The 16616-nt window shown below is 39.7% G+C and overlaps 1 pseudogene across 1 annotated transcript; it reads left to right on the top strand.

Annotated features, from left to right (window-relative positions):
• The first annotated feature begins 1364 nt into the window (after positions 1-1364).
• LOC105522500 lies at positions 1365-2608 on the top strand (annotated as a pseudogene). Its single transcript, XR_001003451.1, has one exon. The product of XR_001003451.1 is annotated as a keratin, type I cytoskeletal 19 pseudogene (transcript).
• Positions 2609-16616: the final 14008 nt, after the last annotated feature.

Here is a 16616-nt window from a genome sequence, read left to right as displayed (position 1 = left end):
AACTCAAGACAGACCCCATTTCTGCTTTATTAGAGGTACAAAGAAAATGCCAGCAAAACAGCAGAGGGAGAGATTACTCCCCATAGGGTTGTAAATAAAGGTTTCTTGAAAAAAGTGAGAATGTGTCAAGGCTATTGCTAATAGCAAACATAACTGGTTACTTTTCCTATTTAATTTCTTTTAATTTTTACAATAACCCAAATGAGGATGTAGAAGATGAAGAAACAATTGGAAAATGTAGGAAATTTGTTGTCTTATGGATATAGATAGAAGGGGTTGATGCTGCTATTCACCCCAGAGAAAACCACAGAGTTGCCTGTGTGAGAAGCATCTAGATTTTAGAGCACTTCTTATAATTGGAGAGTATGTCCGATGACTTTTGACTTGTAGGCACATAAAGGGAATTTTATGCATGCTTCAATGTATATTTTAAGTCTGACTATACCTAACATGCTTATCAACAGTAGTCATTTTAGTGTAATGAGAATATGTGATTTTTCCTTTTATTTATTTTCCAAATACAATTTAAGGGTATGCCTTTAATAGAGACAGAAAATAAATAAAAAGAAATTAAAAATTAAGAAGGAATAGTGACAGAGTAAAAGCGAGAGTGAGACATGAAAATGTTTTTCATATATAGGTTTCTTACATTTCATTTTTTGTGACCGAATATATTGCAGTGCTTATCTTGATCCATGAGAGTGCATATTGTTATTAGCAGACACTGTCAGCTGGTGGAAAGGGCACAGATCTGGAGACTTAGAAAGCTTAGATTTTAATCCCGGCTGTCTCGCAAAAAGGAAAAAGAAAAGAAACAAAAAAATCTTTTGGTAATATGCAGTTATGTGCGTGCCACCATCTTTCTTCTTCACTATAGGTCTGTGCTTTTTATTTTATTTTATTTTATTTAAAAAAAAACAAAAACGGAGTCTCTCGCTTTGTCGCCAGGCTGGAGTGCAGTGGCAAGTGATGTCGGCTCACTGCAACCTCTGCTTCCTGGGTTCAAGCCCTTCTCCTGCCTCGGCCTCCCGATTAGCTGGGATAGCTGGGACTACAAGCGCGCGCCACCACTCCTAGCTAACTTTTGTATTTTTAGTAGAGATGGGTTTATCACCATGTTGGCCAGGATGCTCTGGATCTCTTGACCTCGTGATCCGCCCGCCTCGGCCTCCCAAAGTGCTTGGATTATAGGCGTGAGCCACCGAGCCCGTCCAGTTCAGTGATCTTAATAAGCCATTTAACCTCAGCCTCAGATAGCTCATCTGTTGAGCGGTCATTTCCCTCATCAAGTGCTTGTACAACATTGACAAACATATAATCTGATATTTATGTAAAGTAGCTATTTTTAAAAATTTTTTTATGGCTCCTCCCGCGAATCTCAGCCTCTGGCACCAGGGCCGCTCCGTCCGTGCTCCATCTCGCCATGACTTCCTACAGCTACAGCCGGTCGTCCGCCAAGTCGTCCTTCGGGGCCTGGGCGGCGGCTCCGTGAGTTTGGGGCCAGGGGTCGCCTTTTGCGCGCCCAGCATGCACTGGGGCCGGCAGCCGCGGCGCGTCCTTGTCCTGCGCCCGCTTAGTGTCTGTCCTCGTCCTCCTTGGGGGGCTACAGCGGCGTCCTGGCCGCGTCCGATGGGCTGCTGGCGGGCAACGAGAAGCTCACTATGCAGAACCTCAACGACGGCCTGGCCTCCTACCTGGACAAGGTGCGCGCCCTGGAGGCAGCCATCTGCGAGCTGGAGGTGAAGATCCGCGACTGGTACCAGAAGCAGGGTCCCGGGCCCTCCCGTGACTACAGCCACTACTACAAGACCATCCAGGACCTGCGGGACAAGCTTCTTGGTGCCACCATTGAGAACTCCAGGATTGTCCTGGAGATCGACAACGCCCGTCTGGCTGCAGATAACTTCCGAACCAAGACTGAAACGGAGCAGGCTCTGCGCATGACCGTGGAGGCCGACATCAACGGCCTGCGCGGGGTGCTGGATGAGCTGACCCTGGCCAGTACTGACCTGGAGATGCACATCAAAGGCCTGAAGGAAGAGCTGGCCTACCTGAAGAAGAACCATGAAGAGGAAACCAGTGGGCTGAGGGGCCAAGTGGGAGGCCAGGTCAGTGTAGAGGTGGATTCTGCTCAGGGCACCGATCTCGCCAGGATCTTGAGTGACATGCGAAGCCAATACAAAGTCATGGCGGAGCAGAACTGGAAGGATGCTGAAGCCTGGTTCACCAGCCGGACTGAAGAATTGAAGCGGGAGGTCGCTGGCCACACAGATCAGCTCCAGATGAGCCTGTCCAAGGTGACTGACCTGCGGCACACCCTCCAGGGTCTTGAGCTGCAGTCACAGCTGAGCATGAAAGCCACCTTGGAAGGCACACTGGCAGAAACGGAGGCGCGCGTTGGAGCCCAGCTGGCGCAGATCCAGCCGCTGATCAACGGTTTGAAGCCCAGCTGGGCGATGTGGGAGCTGATAGTAAGCGGCAGAATCAGGAGTACCAGCAGTTCACGGACATCAAGTCGCGGCTGCAGCGGGAGATCGCCACCTACCGCAGCCTGCTCGAGGGCCAGGAAGATCACTGCAATAATCTTTCCGCCTCCAAGGTCCTCTGAGGCAGCAGGCTAAGGGGCTTCTGCTGTCCTTCGGAGGGTGCCTCCTGGTAGGAGGATAGGAACGAAGGTACCCTTATCCCATGCTCTTCCCCTGATCTGCCAATAAAATTTTATGGTCCAAGGGAAATATATATATGTATATGTGCGTGTGTGTGGTTATGTGTGTGTGTGTATATATATATATAAAATAAAAACAATACATGATTGTAAAAATGTAGAAAACACGGCGAACTAATCAGAAATCCATAAATATCACCCGTGACTTTACCACCCAGTGAGAGATCCACGTTGCTTGCACTTCGTTGAATCTGCTTCCTATTTGTACTTCTGTTTCTCCATTTCTCCAGGCTAAGAAAGGTGAAAGCATGGAATCCATCTGCCTTTATCCGACTCAATGATCCTGGTCAGGTGAGGAGGCACTTAACGTCGTGTTGAGTGGATAAGATACAAGCTTGGTTTCCTTATTCTGTCTCTCTCTGGTTTTTTTTTTTTTTTTTTTGAGACGGAGTCTTGCTCCAGGCAGTGCAATGGCAAGATCTCCGCTCACTGCAACCTCCGCCTCCTGGGTTCAAGCTATTCTCCCACCTCAGTCTCCCGAGTAGCTGGGATTACAAGCACATCACCACGCCTGGCTAGTTTTTGTAATTTTAGTAGAGAGGGGGTTTCACCATGCTGGCTAGGATGGTCTTGAACCCCTGACCTCAGGTGATCTGCCCACCTCAGCCTCCCCAAGTGCTGGGATTACAGGTGTGAACCGTTGCACCTAGCCATTTCCTAATTATCTTTTTCAAAACTCTTCTTTGTGACTCAGGCTGAATTTATTCCATGCCTTAAATATAGGCCTTCTCAAAACTTGGCACCTCTTGATTTTTTTCAGGGCCTGGCTCCTGTTTACCATTTACTCTCCCAGTTATCTTGTGAGGCTTCTAGGACAGATTTCCCCTGCTCTGGTGCATACTTGTAGAATGATAGAATGGTGGATGTAGACAGGCCCAGGGAATCTTCTGCTCTCTTCTTTAATTTCCAAGAGGGAAATCCAAGGCATCCAGAGGGAACTAGATCAAAGTTATAGAGAAGGTTCTCTGTGGAGCCTGAACTCACCTTGAAACTCCTATAGCCCCCAACCCAGAACAGAACATCTAGAACCTGATGATAGAGTCAGTCTTGAGATATTCCTGTCCTTGTATAGCGAAGTCAACTAAAGTTTAATTTATATCTCTCCTCCAACTTATGAAGCATTTCTTTGCTGATACAAGGTCTGATTTAGATTTTTTAGGCTTTCCTCTCCACTAACACTACAAAAAAGAGTCCTTAGGGGTCATCCTCATAGCTGTCACATCGGCTTCTGTTGACCTTAAGTTTTCCTCTCAGAATACCCTGGGGCGCATCATTTGGATTCTTTCAGTCTTATTTTTCTGCTTTTAGTATTACATGTTCTGTCATCTGTACACATTTTTGTGAGCATAGTCTTTAACACAGGAATAACCAGGAAAGATCTGAAGAAGCTCAGTCAGCAGCCATGGTATGTAGTAATTCATGTTAGCGCCTGAAATTATTGTGTTCATTTTAATAGAATTAATATAGTTTAGGCATAAATCTGTGTTGTTTTGGTGCTCAGCTCTACAAAAAACGTCCCCCTTACAATTATAAGAAATTTTCATGTTATCAGAAATAATCCTCTGAGGCATATTTTCGGTGTGGCAAGGCAGGGAGAGTCCATCTTCCATTCATCCTGAGTCTTCTGTAAATTGCTTCCTATGAAGACGCCAGTCGCTCAGTGATCTTGATTACAGGCTTGATTCTCAAGGCTCGGGAGTGGCTGAGCGCATTAAAACACACACTTTGGGTGCTAAACAAACCACGTAGTAATTCTGGGAGAGTTTTAGAAACATTTCTGCTTTGCAAAGGGCTTCAATCACATAATCTCCCATTTTTGTTTCTTTGTTATACATTTTTTTGCTTCTAATTTAATTTACAAATTAAAACTGTATAGATTTATGGTACACAACATAATGTTTTGAAATATGCATATATTGTGAAATGGCTAAATCAAGCTAATTAGCATATGCATTACCCCACATACTTATTAATTTGTGGTGAGAAATACTTAAAATTCACTCTCAGCAATTTTCAAGTACACAATACTTTATTATTAACTATAGTCCCCATGTTGTACAATGGCAGCCTCTTCAATAAATGATGTTGGAAAACTGAATAGTACTAGGCCCTTATCTCACACTATATACAAAAGTCAACTCAAAAGTAAAGACTTAAATGTAAAATCCGAACCTGTAAAGCTACTAGAAAAAAAAATTATGTTTTTAAGAATTTTTGTGCAATTTGTGTGTTATTATTTTTCAATATGGCGCAGTTCCATATAATACGTGCAGATCGTTAGTACTGTATTCAAGTGTCAGGAAATTTTAATAAAGTAAGGGGATATATATTAAGGGCCACATATCTTCAAACACATTATGCCCTTCAAATTACTTCCTCTCAATCCCAGCAATGACCGAAATTAATTTTCATATGTAATGGGCTGTTTAAAAATAAAAGCTTTACACAAAAAAGAAAACAAATGAGAAGAATATGGCGATGTCTCTTTTAGCAGCAGGTACCAGTTTCCACACATTGACCATGCAACGTTAACTGAAGCAGCCGCCAACTCGCTAGCCAGGCGCGCTGGTGGGTCTCGGGCTCCCCCACTGCACCCCGCGCGCAGCGGGGGCGTTCCAGGAACCCAGGTCGGCGGGACACTACTTCCCTCCCAGTTCACCCAGGACCCTGCGCTCGCGGAGCGGGTCTCCGCGCTGGCGCCGCCCTACTGTAGCTTTCCAGCTGAGCTTTTTAGCCTCTGGTCCCCCAAGCAGCAAAGTGGCGGTGGCGGCGGCGGTAGCCTAAGAGGCAGAAGGGAAGAAAGGTGCAAGGCCTGCGAGAGTTCCCCATGGAAGGAATTCCATTTTGTGCCTGCAGACCGTGAGAAGCTGGGGTCTCCCAGGGTGGAACTGCGGCACGTTCTCCTCCCCAAAGCGCAGAGGACAGGCAGCACCAGTTGCAGGAGGCACCGCGGGCCCATTTCCAGCTCTCCACCAGAGTTCAGTTCAGCGGAATTCTTTTTTTTTTTTTTTTTAGGAGTTCGAGTTATTTATTAAACATATGTCTGTCTACAAAGTACGAACATTTGTATTTCTATGTGCTAAGTAGGGAGGGACAGATGCATGGAGTTGTGAGAGAGCCAGACAGTTCCAGAAAATAGGAATCACGCATAAAACCATAGGTTTTGAGAAGACCTGGGATAACTTCCACAGCCAGGTCTAAGTGCGGCCATCTGTGTGTGGCCAGATGCTGGCTATTGGCCAAAGAGGGCTGCCTCCCTCCACCACCCCTTAGGAGAGGAAGCTTCTGCCTCATACCTGCCAATGATAAAGTGGTATTAATAAGGTGTGGAGTGTAAAGGGAAAACTGTGAGGTTTCAAGGCCTGGGCTTGATGGACAGGGAGGAAGCGGGGGAAGAGTATGGAGAGGCAAAGGGTCTCCAAGGTGAAAGAGAGAAAGAGGGGTCTGTTTATCTGCAGTGTGTGGAAGCCAGCCTCCCCAGAATGTCACTGCATCACACCCAGCTTATTGGGGCTCCCTGAACGGAATCTTAAGCGAGAATCTGGGAAAGGACTTCCCACAACTAGCGAAGATGTGGCCTGTGGTGGTGGATGGATGGCTGGGCCAATGCTCTGGGCTGGATTTGGTTTGTGGCCTTGTTTGGTTTGAGGTTAGGAGCCAGGATTCAAGACAGAGGCCAACAAACACCTAATCCCTGGATCTGTTCATCCACTCCTGGGTGTGAACAGGTGAAGTTTTCCCACACACCTCTTACAATCAACCAGACGTGGAGCAAGAGGACTAGTGGTGGGAGCTGAGGACTGGAAGATGGGGTGGAAGGCTGGACTCAGGGGCAGCCTCAAGATGGAGCAGGCAGCCTAGACCCTTGGCTAATGCCAGTCTCTGCTAAGTTCAGCCCTGGGGGAATTTGTCCCTAATCCCACTTCCAAGAACCCACCATTGGCCCCTCTGGTTGATGATTATGATTCACTAATTTTCTGTTTAAAACCTGCAGCATTTTCCCAATATTGGCACTTCTAAATAATCCCCCCCCCCACCCCACCGCCAGACCGTTATGGAACCTCCATGACTGACTGACCTACCTCTCAGTCCCTTATTTATAGAATCCTCAAATACAAGGTGTTTTAAAATCCTCAAAAACATGGCTGGCTCTTTGAACGCATTTGGGGCATCCACTTTCTGGTATTGGTGTGTTAGACTTCTGTCAAAAATACAATTACAATGCAGTGTAAAAATACTGGTTTTTAGCCTTTTTTCCCCCAAGTAATATACAGCATGAATCACACTAGGAGCAGAGTCTGGAATTTTAACCTTGTTAATTAACATAATTTCCTCATCACGTCTGTGAGTCACGATCATGTGAAAACTGCTGAGAGTTAGAAATAAGGTACAACGCAACACACCTTTTCTAAACGGAGACCCCAACATCCTCCTCCCCACCTACTACAATTTCTCTAGGGATTAATGGGTAAGAGTTTAAAACCTTGTAACTATTAGTGATGGGAGCATACTTGTGAAAAAAGCTGCTAATTTGATTTGGTTCGGTGCTTTATCAATTCAACTAATTTGAAAAATAATATTAAAGATAATGCTGAAATATAACTAATGCCTTTTGCTGCCAGGGAGCAAAATCCAAGTGGGGTGTGGTTAGAGATGAAAGTACAGACAATAGAAGATTGTGGGCCAGGGTAAGATGTTGAAAGAAAGGGCCTGGAGTTTCCAGCTCCCCTCCCGCTCCCTGAAGAGAAGTTCAGCTGAAGGTGTCCCGTTGCCTGCCCATCTTAGTAGGTGACATTTGGGGAGGCCGCCTTCCAGGTGCAGTGAGATTCCAAGACACCTCCTGCCACGGTTAGCTTCCACCTAACAGTCTTTTCACTGTTCAGTGCCCCTTGTTACTTCTCTTGCTAACCATAGGGCTTGGCCCATCTTCTCAGGCTTCCTAGAGCAGAAAAGGCAAGAATGTTCCAGCTTCTCCTGTCCTGTCTCCAAACAACTGTCTCAATCTTTTAAATATTTTGAAGATTTCCAACCCCATCATATAAATATAGAAACTGGAACAATTCTACATCCAGCTACATCCTTGGGTTTGAATTCTGGCCCTGTCACTTACAGCTGTGAAAGTCTGGACAAGTTATGAAATCATTTCAAGCCTATTTTCTACATTTGTAAAATGGCAATAGTAATAGTGCCTGTTTCCTAAGGTTGTGGTGAGAACTAAATGAGATATTACATGTAAAGCCCTGCTACATGATGAGCTATCAACAAATATTATTTCTTTTATTTTGTTCTTGGCTTCACTTCCTAAAAGCTGTGTTATTTTGGGCACAGTTCATTCATCAAATGGAAGAGGGGCAGGTAATAGCAAAATCTATTGTTGATGTTGTTGTGAATATTACATTAATGCATGAAAAGCATTTAGAACAAGACTGGGCTTATACTAAACGCTAAAGAATGTTAACTAACTTTATTCCATTCATTGATGTGTAGATCTAGACCCTTAATTAATGGTGGACACAGAAGGAACACAGAGTCAGTTCTCTTTTCTGTTCTCTAGGTGTTCAGTGGTGAAGAAAGGAGCACACAGACTTCCTTCAAGAACTCCCAGACTGCTGTTCTCCTCAGTGTCCACTATCGACTTCCAACCTGCTTTCCAGGCTCCACCGCTGGGTCTTGCTCTGACCTGAGAGAAGGACTAAATGGAGGTAGAGCTAGTGTTTGTTTTGACCCTTACTTGAGGAATGGAAGACATGCAGGGGACACCTCTTCTGAAGACACAGAACCATCCTAAATGTATGGGATATGGAGTGATCTTGGGCTTTTGGTGTTCTTCAGGGACACTTATACTTCCCCCTTCAGGCTGACTGGTCATGGACATCTATTTTCTAGTCTTGATTACTTCAGTTTTAGGTTCTAGCACTTGCTCAATCACATAAGCCCTTGGGAGGATGTATGCCGTTAAGTTGTCTTCAGCCAACATTCCTCAATTCCTGCAGCCAGGATTGACTGAGCATCTGGTATGGAAGGTTGGATATTAGAGGCCAGATATATGGTGAAGAGAGCAGATGTGGTAAGCCCCCTTTACAGACATCAAAGGCATCCTTATAGCCCTTTATTGGCATTTGCTTTGCAGATTATGTAGTGGTGCAGGTACAGTGAACCTAAAGGTGCTGGGTTTTCATGAAGGAGAGAAGGCAGGCCAACCAGATGAGAGGAGTGAAAGAATGGTAACAAAAAGGTCCTTCATGACATTTTTTTCTAACTGAGTTTTCACAGCTGGCTGCTTAAACACCAGGTGGGGCATGAGAGACAGGTTTCTCTTCTGCCACTTATCTGAAGTTTCCCAATTGCACCAAAGCATACATCATGTACACTTTGGAGAGGCAAAGCTCAGCATTTTAGTCCAATGGCCTGAGGAAATGGATACCCCGTCACCTGGAAAATGCTGCTTCTTCCTCTTAGGGCTCAATGTTGCTCTCTATAACTGTTTTGAAAATAGCATCACAATTGTGCACTTGGCATCAGGAATGGGGTGGTGATGGGGTTGATGAGAAAGAATGTGTTTCTACTATAAGTTAAAATATTTTAAAAATATTTGGATGTCAGATCTCCTTGGCTGCCAAATTCTTAGTTCAACTTTCTCTTTATTTTCACTAAAACTGAAGGCTTTTCTAAAGACAGAAGGCAGAGTACTTCCTGACATCTAGTACTAGATTTTTGCCTTACTAGCTAATGCTTTAGGGTTAAAACAGAATATATTTTGGCCATGTGGCTATCTGAGAAAAACTTTTGGTCATGTTTAGTTTGTGGAAAGAAAATTTTTTATCCTTTTTTAAGGATGATGAAGGGTGGAAATGAGAAGCAACTCCCTAGAAAAATCTGCAAGACGGCCTGTGAGATACAGATACTTGCCTCTTAAATGTAGGCAGACTGCTGAGTGTTTTAGATCCAGTGATTACACAATCTGTTACAACATAAATAGATATCAATTTTAAGCTAAAAATGGATTTTGCTAGTGGGTCATGTGTAACAGTTCTTTCCAAATGAAAAAAAAAATCTGATTGTAGTTAACTATGAGAATTTTAGCAGACTAGAACTATAAAAAAGATTAAAGAATCTGTTTTCCATACCGTATATCTTTCTAAACCAAAACCAAACAGCTATATGTAGATTAATTTTCTGAATAATCCTGGGAAAAGCCTCAGTTATGCTGGTGATTATATCTGTATAGAAATGGTTGAGAACTAAGACACTTTTTTTCTAAAAACTATGCTTTTACTTTCACGGAAAATAATCCAGTGCACACTGAATTGGGTTGTTTGGTAGGCAAGATTTTAATCAGCACTATTGTAAGAGAGAGTCAAATTCCTGGCAGGGCCTAGAAAAGAGGGTCTGGGGTCCATGGATATGTCCATAAATATACTTATCAGATTTAATGTATAACATACAATATATATGGGAATTGCACAGTCTATTTGGAAACAGCAGCATTGCTAATACCCAAAGAAATGAGAGAAAGGCTTTGGCCTAAGTTCCTGGAACATTTGTGTGATTGCTGTTTTGAGTTCCAGGAATAATTTTGCAAAAAGTAAAGGGCTTTCAGAAAGACCACCTATCCCTACCCTACAGTGTTTAGTTAAATAATTTATAATTTTCAGCCACATTTAATTAATTTTCCACCTCATTACTCTTAAAAATGCTATCTCATATTGAATAATGACTTAATGTTTGTTTATTTGCTGGGTAGACAAATTAAGTCAGAATAAAGTCAGAATAAAGGCTTTAAATTTGCAAATGTAGGAAACTGTTATTTAAACAATCAAAAAAGAAAATAAGAGACTTAATTTATTATACAGCATTTAATTATGCTATTTAAGAATGTTCACACAAATTTAAAACAGAATTTCTTAACCTGGGTCTGTGAACTATAGATCAATTGTTAGGGCGCGCAAGGTCTGTGAATTACTGATATATTATCCATAGAAGTTCAAATGTGTGTTCATATGTGCTCTTTATTGGATATGATTTTCTCACTTACATGAGATTGCAAATGGTGTTCAAGAATTTTAAGAAACCCATTTAAAAACCACCAATTTAAAGGAGCCATGCATGCCAAATTTTAAGTAAAAAAATTGATGAATATGTAGATAATTTGTAAACATTGTCATAGAATTAATCTTCTTTAAATTTAAATTATCTTTAAATGATAATGAAGGATATCTGAGAGCATCTCTTCAAATAAATATTTTTCTTAAGTGATTATTACAAGCAAAGAATGCATTATGCTTTCTTAGCATAAGGTACTTGTTCCAATATTTAAGGCATGGACTTTGTCACACTGAGTAGTGACATTCATTTGTAAAATGGATAGCTTGAAAAAATAGAACAAACTTGCTAATCTCAGGGAACTGAATATTTGGATTATTGAAGAATTATACAATGTAATAAACATGGATAATTTTTTTAGCAACTTAATACATATCTCTCACTTTTGATAAGTACTTCAGAGTTTCCCAATCACTTTCATATCCACTATCTTGTTTGAGCTTCACAACTACCTCATCATGCATAGATTGTGGGAATTATAATCCTCTTGTTTTTAGATAAGCAAAGAGAGGTTGTTGCATGAGTTCACCACAGCTAATATGAGCCAGATTTCAGTGTAGGTCTCCTGACTTCTAAAATTGTGGATTTTTAAAAATGGCAACTTATTATTTCTCTATGTGTAACAATGGAAGTTATTATTCTTTAATAACTTAGAGGGCACTCTCAGGATCACATGTTGATTGTTACTATGACTGTTGTTATCACTATATGGTTCAAAATAAAACTTCTCATGATTTAAGCCTTCTGATAATTTGGAGTCTAAGCATGGTGATAAACACTATCTCAGGATTGTTTTCTAATAAAAGTAATTTTTAACAAAGCTCACTTTGAAAGTGGCAAGTTTCAGACTCATTCATAGTCATATGAGTAAAATCATTACTTTTATCATATCGTTCATGCTTTAACCACTCTAACACATATCCACATTTTGTTTATATGCCACATATAACAAGACAAGATATTCATCTCTGCAAAAAGCAGCATAAAATAAATGCATTTATGGAATAGAGACATTAGAAAAATTTTCAGGTGATTTACATATGCATGTTTTGTATTATAAAATTCTAAGTTTGGTTCAAAATTATTGACTGAGTGCTTAAATTATCAGGCACTGTGATGGGCTCTAGGCATACAATGGTGAATATGATGAACCCTGATATAAGCTCTCAAGGAACTTGTGTTTAATGGAGAATTGGGACTCTAAGATCCAGATTGTGTCCACTGATTTTTTTATATACAATATTTATATAGTGAATATGTATGAATTTGTGGAAGCCAGGATATTGGGATATTGGTAGAGACCTCTTTCTACCAATTAGTTTCATGTTGCGGATGGAATCTACAGAGTTCATGTTTGGTCTTTCTAGATGTCTGTCCTTTGTAAAGAAGAAAACTTTTCCTATTTAGGATAACACGTTCTCTGGTATGAAGGATCTTTCAGCAGGGATTTGACAAGCTCTTGGAGAGTTGTGGAGGAAAATACAAACATAAGTGAGTAGTCATTATAAGGAAAATTACAATTTTCTTCCAATTAGAGATCTCATGACTTTTGACAAACCATTCGAACTTAATGCGGCCTTAGGTTTCTTCAACTTATGAAATGAATTAAATATATTTTGTCTATATACATTATAGGATTGTGATAGCTCTCTGACTAATTTAACAAATATATATTAATGAATAATTGCTGAAGATTAGCAATTTGCCTTGCCTATTTTTTGCTTATAGTTTTGTTTTCTAGAAAAAAATTCAATAATTTATATCCCTCCCCAAACTTAAAAAAGAGCCCAGATTTTTAATTTCTTGATAAAATCTCATTACTTTGGAAAAAAATATTAAATATAGACTCATTAAATTTACCTTTGTTGTTGGTTTATTGACAATAAATGGAGGGAAAATAACAGTCTTATTAAGTTATAACTTACATTCAATCAAATTCATGCTTTGTAAGTGACGAATGATTTTTAGTACATTTATAGAATTGTGCACTCATCTAGTTTTAGAACCTCCTACCATCCCCAAAATATCCTTCAAACACATTTGTAACCACTCCTTGCTCCTCAGCCCCAGGAAACCACTGATTTGCTTACCGCTTTTATAGACTTGCTGTTACTGGAAATTTCAGATAAGTGAAATTATGCAATCTGTAGTCTCTATAGTATGACTCCATCTACTTAGCATAATGTTTTTGAGAATCATCCATGTTATCACATTTATCAGTGTTTCTTTCATTTTAATTCCTGAACAGTATTGTGTGGTATGAATATATACATTTTGTTGATACATTCACTACTTTATGGGCATTGAATTTTTTTCAGTTTTTAACTACTATGAATAATGATGTTGTGAAGATTCACATACAACTGTGTGGATGTAAGTTTTCATTTCTCTTGGGTAGGTAGGCACTTTGGAGTAGAATTACTGAAATTTACAGTAAGTTCATGTTTAATTTTTTTTAATTGCCATATTATTTTTTCAAGTAGCTGTATCATTTTACATTTCCACCAGCAATGCATGAAGTTGCCAGTTTTTTCACATCTTTGCCAACACTCAGCATTGTCAGTCTTTTTGATTATGACCATTCTAGTCGATACATAGTGGTATCTTACATGATTTTAATTTTCATTTTTCTAATGACTAATGATTTTGAACATCTTTTTACATGCTAATTATCCATTTGTATATATTATATGTCAAAATGTTGATTCAAATTTTTTGCTTTTATTTTAATTTGGTTGCTTATCTTATTGAGTTGCAGACCTTCTTTATGTATTCTGAATATAAGCTTTTTATTAGATATATAATTTGAAAATATTTTCTCCTGATCTATGACTTATCTTTTAATTTTCTTAACAGAGTTTTTGGAAGAGGATACTTTAATTATGATGAAGTCCAATTTATTAATTTTGGTTTTAGAGATTTGGCTTTTGGAGTTCAGTGTAGTCACTCTTTGCCTAATCCCAGGTATCAAAGATTTTGATGTTTTCTCTTTGAAGCTTTATATTTGTAGGTTTTACATTTACATCTATGATTCATTTTGAATTAATATTTGAAAATAATGTGAGGTATTTGGAAAATTGGTCAGGAAAGCACTTTAGGAGATTAACTTGGAAAATAGTGCCTTTGTCAAGTAAATATGTAAGAAACAAACTTCCTAAATGAGCTCTTATCTTTTCTATTAAAAATGAGGATGTTCTTATTACAAAAGAAGATTGGAAGGGATTGCTGATTTGCAGCATTGGAGTAGTAAGGACCAGATTTACCCTCTAACCTGAAACAACAACAACAAAAGGCAAAAATATACAAAACAATGTTTTTTAAGATACTGGACTTGAGGCAACAAAATGTAGTGACCATTGAGAGAAAGTAAAATGAGGTGAACCTTATGATTTCCGCAGTTTACTGCCTTGACAGAAATTCCAGATCTTGGGCTCCAAGTGGAGCCCAGCAGATTTTCTCAATTAGAAGAGCAAAGCACTTAGAATTCTTAGAAGACACTCCTGGAAAACAGAAAGATACATAGGGAGAGAACTCGAGGTATTTGCAAACGGTCCCCTACAGTTTTCGACTGAGTATTGTTTAGTGCATGAATGTGAGAAAACTATGCTAGGCCAGAAAAAGAACTATCCAAAAGGTTTAGCTGTAACAGTTCATGTGGCTCATATCAGACCCTAAATTGTGTTTGTTCACACTAGACAGACTAGACAGTCTCATAATCCACATAGCATTAGAGAATAATTAGCTCTAAACTAAATATGCCCTGGTCCCACCTAAGAAATATAAAAAGCAAGGCCCAAGGGGATCAAACTGTTTCCAGGTAACTTAACTGCACCACAGGAGAAAAAAAAACCTTCAGTACTAGTTATAGGAACACAAAAATAGCCAGCGACAAACAAGGTAAAATTCATAATTCTTGAGACTAATAAATAATTACTGATCATGCCAAGAAGGAAGAAAATAGGACCTATGATGAGAAAAAAAATAATCTCTCAAAATTGACCCAGAACTGATGTTAAAATTTTCATATGAGAACATTAAAACAGGTATTGTAACTTTATTTCATACATTTGTAAGTTAAGCAAAAACATAGGTAATATAAAGAAAAACACCCAAATAAAATGTCTAGAGAAGAAAACTACAAAATGGGAGATAAAATAATATACAGTGGGATGGCATTATGGCAGATTACACATTGTAGAAGAAAAGATTGGTGATCTTAAAGATACAGCAATATTAACTAACCAAAATAAAACACAGACAAAAATAATAATTTTTAAAAAATAATCTGAGCATCAGCGAGTTGTGGGACAACTTCAAATAAAATCCTTGTATGTGAGGAAAACAGAGAGATCAAAAGTATTTGAAGAAAAATGGCCAAAATTTTTCCAAATTTGTTGAAAACCATAAACTGACATGGTTTTCCAAGAAGTTCAATCAACTTGAAACACAAGAAACAAAGACTACATCAAGGCACATCACAATCAAGTTGCTCAGAGCCAGAGATAAAGAGAAGAATCTTAAAAGCAACCAGAGAATAAACACACACACACACACACACATATACACACATACACAATACAGAGTAACAAATGTAAGTTTGACATCAATATGTCATCAGAAGCAATGGAAGCAAGAAGACAGTAACACAGCATTTTTTAAAATACTGGAAGACAGAAAACAAAACAACAATAACAACAATAAAACTCTGGAATTCTATACCCAGAATTCAAAATGGAGACAAAATAAAGTCCTCTTCAGACCTACAAAAGCTAAAATAATTCATCACCTGCAGACCCTCACTACCAGAAATGTTACATAAACTCCTTCAGGGATAAGGAAGATGGTACCAGGTAGAAATATGAGTGGGTGATCTAAACAGAAGAGGAGCACCAGACATGGTAACTGTATTTATGTACATGAACTGTTACCACCAATCCTTTTGGATAGTTATTTTCCTAGTCAAGTGTAGTTTCCCTGCATTCATGCAATGAATAGTAGGAGACAGCTGAATACTGGAGGGGACTCTTTGCAAATATCCAGGGTTTTTTCTCTGTGTATCTTTCTGCTCTCCAGTGCTCTCTTCCAATAATTCTAACTGCCTTCTTCTCCCCAATTTAGAGAGTCAGCTGAACTCCACTTGGTTTCTCCCTCTCTGTTTTGTGATCTGGAATTTCTATAAATACAATAGGGCAGTTATAAGCCTCATCCCATTAATTTCCTGTCTCTCAGTGGTCACTGTATTTTGTAGCCGGAAGTCTAGTATCTTGAAAACCATTGTTTTATACATTTTGCCTTTTTTTGTTGTTGCTGCCCCAGGTTAGAGGGTAAATCTGGTCCCTACTACTCCAACGTTGCAAATCAGAAGTCCCTCCCAATCTTCTTTGGTAACAGGAATTTTCTCATTTTCCCATAGACAAAATAAGGGCTTATTCAAGCATACAATTTGTTCCTTACACATGCTAGAGATACAGTTTTCCAAGTTAGTCTCCTGAGTTTTCCTGATCAATTTTCTAAACTGGCAAAATATCTTTTCTTTGACCCCTGTTGATCCTTTTAAGAACACAACAATGTAATTGATAACATTCCTTTTATTATACAGTTTTCAATTAGTCTTGCTAACTTTCTTCTTATTACTTTTCTCCTTTATGACTGGATTGCAGTCCCAGCAGAGGAAACCTACTCCTTTTGACAAATATGCCTCTGAAAAAAAGCTTTTCGGGGCTAACTAGTCTATAGGTGGTTTCTTCCAGCTGCAATTTAAAGTGTTGATCTGAAAGGAGAGCCTAAT

Source organism: Colobus angolensis, unplaced genomic scaffold (genome assembly GCF_000951035.1).
Source record: "Colobus angolensis palliatus isolate OR3802 unplaced genomic scaffold, Cang.pa_1.0 Scaffold431, whole genome shotgun sequence".
Classification (NCBI taxonomy): Eukaryota; Metazoa; Chordata; class Mammalia; order Primates; family Cercopithecidae; genus Colobus; species Colobus angolensis.
This window is presented reverse-complemented; position numbering and strand designations above follow the sequence as displayed.